Source organism: Hylaeus anthracinus, unplaced genomic scaffold, assembly GCF_026225885.1.
Source record: "Hylaeus anthracinus isolate JK02 unplaced genomic scaffold, UHH_iyHylAnth1.0_haploid 14612, whole genome shotgun sequence".
Taxonomy (NCBI): Eukaryota; Metazoa; Arthropoda; class Insecta; order Hymenoptera; family Colletidae; genus Hylaeus; species Hylaeus anthracinus.
Window position 1 is genome coordinate 1,659 of NW_026534540.1, and position 7,180 is coordinate 8,838.

Sequence of the window (7,180 nt, forward strand, 5' to 3'; positions counted from 1 at the left end):
ATAGCGTAATCGAGTATAATCACAGGCCTTATCAGCGCTATAATCAGAGCAATTGCGGACAGCTATGTTTGCAGTTTCTGCAGACGGCTGACAATCAATTTAAGAACAGTCATTGCACACTTTAACTCCAGTATTCGTTTGAACATGTCGCTGACGTTAACGCTCACCGGCCCAAGTAGCATTCTCGCAGTAAGCTATTTTCCGGCCATCGATCTGAACGATGGTGATTACGAGATCGGTCTTACGGACTTTGAGACTTATTACACGATACCGAATGTAAATTTGTCGAATAATACATTTTATTACGATAACGATGATAAGGAAATCATTATTCCCGATGGATCTTACGAGCTGGATGACATTCACATGTATTTGTGACGGTCGCAGGGTAATGAGGGGAACCCCTTGATACTTAGAGCTAACAACAATACGATGAAAAGCAAAATCAAGTGCGATTACAGCATTAATTTGACCAAACCCAATACTATTGGCTCGTTGCTGGGGTTTTCGACGAATCGGTTGCTGCAACCGCAAAAATGGCACGAATCGGATGCGCCAATCAATATAATGAACGTAAATATTATTCGCATTGAATGCAACGTGACGGCTGGTGCTTACAGCAATAACAAGAACGTGCACACGATACACGAGTTTTCGCCTACCGTTCCACCTCGATATAAGATATCGGAAAGACCCACACAGATCATTTGCCTTCCGATCACTGCACAAAGCATTTCGGATTTGACGATTCGCGTCGTGGATCAAGACGGTCAATTGTTAGATTTTCGAGTGAAGCAGATCACCGTTCGACTGCATGTACGGAGACACCGGCCGTAGTGGGAGATGCTTGTATTTAACAAAGCGGAGCAGACGACTCGTGAAAACAAAGAGAAAACAATTCGATCGCCTGCGAAACTCACTGTATCGAATATTGGCGGTCTAAAACCATTGGGCGAAAAGACAATTCGATCACCTGCGAAGCTGACTGCATCGAATGCTGAATTTCTGAAATCGTTGGGTTTCGTTGTACGAAATGGCTAATATCTTAAACATTGGAGGCGAACCGATCTTTGACGACAGCATCGCCGAGATTGAGACTCACACATACAACCCATACGCAAACACAACGTTTGAGCACAACGATGAGATACGAATACCTATACAACAGCAGGATTTATACACGTTACCATGCGAGAGCTTTCTATACGTTGAAGGAAGATTCAGACTAAAGAAACCAAAGGAAGGGGTGGAAGCACACCTCGGAAACAATTGTGTCGCCTTTATGTTTGATGAAATTCGATATGAACTCAATGGCGTGGAGATTGATCGCAACAGAAACGTTGGAATAACAAGCACCATCAAAAATTTTGTTTCCCTAACATTTGACAAATCGCTAATTTTACGTAATGCTGGATGGATCAGTCAGTCAAACATACCGATAGGTTACTTTAACTTTTGTGTACCACTCTTATACGCGCGCGCAGTGATAATAATTGCATCGTTGGAGATTCCACGCTGGAACCGGTGGTCGAATTATTAAAGATACAGTGGCGAATGCCTCACGTCGTACTGAATGATACGAATAAACTACCGTTGTTGCGAATTTTGGAAAGCGGGCAATACCTAAGCATGAGTTTTCGTTCGTGGGACCTGTACGAGTACCCTTTGTTGTAAAGTACGACAAAACATCCGTGGGCCGTTAAAACTGCGACTCAGCTGGAGCAACCGAGATACGTCATTTTTGCACTGCAGACTGGTCGAAAGAATATCATGTCTGAAGATGCGAGCAATTTCGATGCATGTAAATTGACCAACGTGAAACTTTATCTAAACTCTGACTTTTATCCATACGATGACTTGAATCTTGATTTTGATAAAAACAGATTTGATATTCTTTTTGATATGTGTGCACGTTTTCGTAAAGCTTATTACGGATACGACTGTTACGAAACGCTTTGCAACACGGACAACTTTTTGTTGCATGGGCCGTTTGTAGTCATCGATTGCTCGCGACAGAACGAATCAATCAAGAGCGCCACCGTAGACGTGCGAATAAAATTTGATTGCAAAGAAAACGTGCCAGGAAATACTGCCGCGTACTGTCTTATTTTGCATGATCGCATCATCGAATTCTGTTCATTGTCCAACGTTGTGCGCAAAATCACATAAACTGCAGTATCATCAATATTTGTAATATGTAAGAGATAGACACCTCGCATTGTGGCGTAGTTTCAAAGATATCGTCACGATCAACGTTTGTTGACATACAATGGTTCACCGACAGAACTAGGTTTATCGCAAAGGAAGTGGCGGTGTTGAGAAAAGGAACCGTTCTCACCCATTACATTTTCAAAAGCCCGTATCTATGGAATTCACTATCGGGAGCCGATAAATCTCGTGCTTCTTGGGTGGCGGCAAATCATCATGGACTGTCGTGGGAAGATGGTTTCGTTCCATACAGTATGGCGAAACGATTGATTACAACGGCAATAGTCGACGACGACGATGCATGGCCTATCGCATATGTCAAGGGAAGCCAAAAACGTGACTGGTTGAAAAATCTACTTGATAGAAATGTGAATGTAACTATTGAGGCCATGGATGCTGATTACAATGATATCGTGTGTTTTAAAAATCTTGATGTTACTAATACCATGCGATGCATAAACCATGTAACGAATTGCGCTTTACAAAATGTATTTAAATTATACAACTGATGGCTGAAATACCAAAAATAAAAAATGTATGTATTTTTTTTATCAATAAAAAATAGCTTGGATATATGCGTGTTTCTAGCGTATTTCCCCTATATCATATTCTCATCCGGTGTAATGTTTGTCAGCCTCCCGACAAATGCTGATGCCTACTCAATAGTTTTATTTTCTCGCTGGAAGATCGGTTCTTGGATCCAGTATCAAATCTTTATCATAATACTCGCGAAGGATTTTATCAGCCTCCCCCGACAAATGCTGATGCGTACTCAACAGTTTTTGTTTCTAACTGGATTGGATCTTTCGCTGTAACGTTTTTAAAGGCATTCGCAGTCTGACAGTGCTTAAGACAACAACCAATTGCTTGAGAGTTTTTCGTGAAATGCTTCAATTTTTAAAACGAAAGTAAGTGAAAAATACATATACAGTATTGACCAGTTCCTGGCGTTATCAGTGTGTGAAAGTGTTGCAGAAATTTTTTAAAAATACTAGATTATGCGTGAAAAGAAATATTAAAAATATCATTTCTTTTTTCTTATAAAAATGCCGATTGACATACCGCGCCTATATAATGAGGTTCCAGAAAACGTCGAGGAGTTTGACTTCGATGAGGTGCTCCCAGAGGAGCACCCTGAAACATATAGTTATTTGTTGAGTTTGGGGTGCCTGCGGGAGGTCCGAGCGGCGTTCGTCGTCCCGGAGACGGACGACCGCTTCCGCCGCCGGATTCCGCTTCAGGAGAGGGAGCTCCACTTACGATCCGAGGCTCATTTGGCGATCCCGAGACTACGGTTCCTCAACTTCAGGAATTGCGCGCGATGCAGACAGCAACTATGTACGTGTGCACCTGCGGCGTGATGCCTCGTCTGCATCGCGCGTCATTTCATATTTACGCCGATGGACCACTTTGCAATAAGACGGGGGCAACCCGTTGATATCGTATAGTTTTTTATTTTACTTGTATTTTTTTATTTTATTTTACTTGTACTTTTTATTTTATTTTATTTGTATTTTTACTTTATATTTTTTATTCCATATTTTTATTATTGTTACGAGCCAGGGCGATAGCGACGCGCGTGTGAACCCAGCGAACTGGGTAGATTTGAGAATTGAACCAATACGATTAATTATTGTGTATCAATGGTGCCGAAGGCTGAGGATAGATTAGACAATGCAGACGACTCTGACGTGAAGTCAGATAGTTGCAGGAATCGGTATCTCCCAGTAAAGGGTAACCGTAGGTTAGGGTGTTTGGTTGTTGGTTATTGGAGACAAATGCAGACGCCTCGGACGTTAAGTCAGATAGCTGCAGGAATCGGTATCTCCCAGTTAAGGGTAACCGTAGGGTAAGGTTCCAATTGTGAAGTTGTTGAAAAAGTGCAGCGACTCTGGCGCGAAGTCAGATAGCTAGCAGGAATCGGTATCTCCCAGTAAAGGGTAACCGCAGGATAGGTTGAATTAGGGAATTCGGGTTGAATACACTGATCTTAAATCGTATCGTTGATGAATACTACGCGTCGCGGATAAAGCCTCGCAACTTATTAATTTAATTGAATAATAACTCGAGCGGCAAAGTTATTATGTTGTGGGATCGTTACACAGCCTAGGATTGCTTGTTATATCGTGAAGGTTTAGTAATTGACTTAGGAAACTTTGAATTTACACAAAAGAATATATATATTCAGAATAACTATACTAAGGTACTATCAAATTCCAGTTGCGGAGAAGTATATACCAAAAACTGCTGTAACAACTCCTTTTGGTCTGTTTGAGTTTGTTGTCATGCCTTTCGGTCTTCGAAATGCTGTTCGAACTTTTCAAAGATTCATAGACTACGCTTTGAGAGGTTTAGACTTTGTTAATTGCTATCTTGACGATATTCTCGTATCTTCTCGAAGTCATGAAGAACATGAAGAACATCTTCGTATCTTATTTCAACGACTTAAGGATTTTGGAATCACGATTAATGTTGCAAAAAGTGTCTTTGACAAATCTGAAGTTACTTATTTAGGATACAAAGTTAACGCTTTTGGTATTTCTCCACTTTCAAGGAAAGTTAAAGCTATTTTAGAATACACTAAACCTCACACTGTGGCAGATCTTCGTCGTTTTCTAGGAGTGATTAATTTTTACAGACGATTCATTAAAAACGCAGCTTTTATTCAAGCACCTCTTTGTTCATATCTTATTAAAAGTAAAAAAGGAGATAAGACTCCAATTCAATGGACTTTAGATGCTGAACATGCTTTTGAAGAATGCAAAAACAGTTTAGCAACTGCAACTTTACTTGTCCATCCTCGTTCTGACGCTCCTTTGAAATTAAGTACTGATGCTTCTGATATTGCGGTTGGTGCAGTTCTTGAGCAATTTGAAAATGATCACTGGCATCCTTTAGGATTCTTTTCTCGAAAACTTCATGGTTCAGAATTACGATATAGAGCCTGCGATCGTGAATTATTGGCAATTTTTGAAGCTATAAGACATTTTCGTCATTTTCTTGAAGGACGAAATTTCAAAATTTTTACTGATCATAAACCTCCCATTTATGCTTTTACAAAGCGAGCACAAAAGATATCACCTCGTCAGTAGCGTCATTTGGATTTTATAGCACAATTTTCTACGGATATCACTCATGTTTTTGGAAATAATAATATTATAGCAGATGCTTCTTCTCGATTGGAAGAAATTCATTTACCTGTTCTTACGGATACCAAGGAAATAGCAGAAGAGCAACAGAAGGATCAAGAGTTGCAACATCTTCTGGAGTCATCTTCTTCACTTCAACTTCAACAATTTTATATTGATGATTCTGACAATTTAATTTTGGTGTTGTTAGGCCATATGTTCCTGCTTCTTTACGTTCAAAGATTTTTAATTTTGTACATAATTTGTCTCATCCAGGCGTTAAAGCAACTAGTCAATTAATCAAAGAAAAATTTGTTTAGCCTCATATGAAAAAGTATATTATTGATCGTATCAAGACTTGTTTACCTTGTCAACTTTCTAAAATCAATAAGCACACAAAACGTAGGCCAACAATCTTTCCAATTCCAGATGAAAGATTTCATCACATTCATTTGGATTTAGTTGGTCCACTTCCTCCATCTGAGGATTTTCGCTATATTTTAACAATGATTGATAGATATTCACGTTAGCCAGAAGCAATTCCCTTAAAGGAAGCAACTGCGGATTCTGTTGCCACTGAATTCTATCGAAATTGGATTTGTCGCTTTGGAACTCCTAAAATGGTTACTACTGATCAGGGAAGTCAATTTGAAGCATCATTTTTCAAGGCTTTGACAAATTTAGTTGGTTGCAAGAAGACACGATCAACTGTTTACCACCCGCAAACTAATGGAATCCTGGAACGTTGGCATCGTTCTTTAAAAATAGCTTTAATGTGTCATGGAAATAAGAATTGGATTGATGTACTTCCAACAGTTCTTCTTGGATTACGAACAGCTTTGAAAGAAGATTTTAAAGCATCGCCTGCAGAATTTCTTCACAATGATTTGGATGCTTTTCCTCCACAGATTTTTCTAGAAAAGTTTATAGAACATATGAAGAAACTTTGTCCTGTTTCTACTTCTTATTATATTAAACTTCATGTTTTTATTAATCAAGATTTATTAAATTGTTCTCACGTTTTTGTTAGGGTAGATCCTGATAGACGTCCTCTTGAGCCACCTTATCGAGGTCCCTTTCCAGTTATTTCAAGATCTGAAGATTCAAGTTTTTATACCATTGATTTAGATGGAAACCTTACCAATGTTTCTATTGAAAAATTAAAACCTGCTTTTCTGGTTGCTGATCACAACGAACCTCAGTTTATTTCCTCAGATCAATCTTCCGACCTTCAACAAACTTCTCAATCGGATTCTCCAATTTCATCTAGATCTATTCTTCAAGGCAGCCGATTGCAGTCGTTTCAGCCGAGAACTTATCTTCCTGCAAACAAGAAAAGAGTCCGGTTCGAGTCAACTTTGTCACTCAGGGGGGAGTATTGTGGTGGACGCACTCATCATCGTCGATAAGAAGATTTATGAAGACCGTCAATAAAGAAGAACTAACTGTTAACTCGATGATACTTGATGTTATTCATTTGATTGTCTTTTGTGAAACATAATTTAATTTTGTTTGCCTTTTAAATATGTTAACACACTTTCTGTCAATCCATTAAGCAAGAGAGATCGTTTAAATACCAGAAATTCTTATTCAATCAAAACTTTTATTTAGTCTACATTAAAATATAATATGGGTAAACTTCCCCATAAGTATCATGGTCTGGAGCTGTTTTTCTTGGGAAGGCGTGGGTCAATTAAGAAAAATCGATGGAATCATGACTGCTGACACTTATATTGATATTTTACGTGTAAATTTGGAAGTTTCGTTGATCCAATTAGGTTTGGAGAATAACTTTATTTTACAACAAGATAACGATCCCAAACATACCGCCAATAAAACAAAGA

General features: G+C 39.0%; 1 long non-coding RNA gene across 4 annotated transcripts; it reads right to left on the bottom strand.

The window, feature by feature from the left end:
• Positions 1-5,534: 5,534 nt before the first annotated feature.
• Positions 5,535-6,969, bottom strand: LOC128892690 (uncharacterized). 4 transcript variants are annotated; one of them, XR_008461149.1, is made up of 4 exons: positions 6,534-6,726; positions 6,356-6,431; positions 5,703-6,250; positions 5,535-5,624 (listed from the first exon to the last, which is right to left on the bottom strand). It is a non-coding gene; the product is annotated as an uncharacterized LOC128892690 (long non-coding RNA). The 4 variants fall into 4 exon arrangements; XR_008461147.1 differs by adding an exon at positions 6,783-6,969 and having other exon boundaries at positions 5,542-6,250; positions 6,534-6,659; XR_008461148.1 differs by adding an exon at positions 6,783-6,969 and having other exon boundaries at positions 5,542-6,250; positions 6,504-6,659.
• Positions 6,970-7,180: the final 211 nt, after the last annotated feature.